The sequence below is a fragment of the Montipora capricornis genome, chromosome 12 (assembly GCF_036669925.1).
Source record: "Montipora capricornis isolate CH-2021 chromosome 12, ASM3666992v2, whole genome shotgun sequence".
NCBI classification, from domain to species: Eukaryota; Metazoa; Cnidaria; class Anthozoa; order Scleractinia; family Acroporidae; genus Montipora; species Montipora capricornis.
This window is the reverse complement of record NC_090894.1, coordinates 30,421,529-30,422,437: the sequence shown is the minus strand read 5'-3', so window position 1 is coordinate 30,422,437 and position 909 is coordinate 30,421,529.

Sequence of the window (909 nt, the reverse complement as noted above, 5' to 3'; positions counted from 1 at the left end):
TGGGCAAATTATCGAGAGGCGAGAAACAACGCTGTTTCTGCCTTGCGTTCAGCAAAGCGTGAGTTTTACAAGAATGTATTCGAAGAAAATCGAAACAACCCTAAAGCAACGTGGAATACGATAAAAGCATTGACAGGATCCGGAAAGACGAATAAAGGGATTAGTAAGCTTCAGTTGGATGGCAAGGTTGTTGAAACTGCTACAGAAATTGCGGGGCAGTTTAATTTATATTTTTCCTCAATCGCTGATAATCTGAGATCTGGACTCGGAAACACACCATCAGACTTGTCCAAGTTGGTAAACTTTGTTGAGTCTTGGAAAGATCCAGATGTGGTTTTCTCTATTCCAGACATAACCAATGCTCAGGTGCTTCAGTTTATAAAGGGGATCAGTCCTCATAAGGCTGCAGGTATCGATAAAATCAGCGCAAGGTTTTTGCGTATTGCCGCTCCTATTTTAGCTCCAAGCATAACAAGACTTATCAACATGTCGTTTTCCACAGGAAAGTTTCCTACTCGTTGGAAAATCGCTAATGTGACACCACTGTTCAAACAAGGTGCGGCCAGTGATCATTCTAATTATCGCCCAATTTCTGTGCTACCGGTGGTGTCAAAAGTAATCGAACGTTATATGCACAACTCTCTATATGCTTTCCTTATGGATAATAACTTGTTGTATTCTAGACAGTCTCGGTTTAGTAGGATGTACAGTACCGAGACTGCTCTATTCAAGTTAGTTGACGATCCTTTGTTCGCCTTAGATAATAATCATGTATGCGGCATGGTCCTGGTTGATTATCGAAAGGCTTTCGATATGGTGGACCATAAGCTATTGTTGCGCAAGTTGAAACAGTATGGTATAGTTAACCGGGAGCTTGCCTGGTGTCACTCTTATTTGTTGGATAGGAAG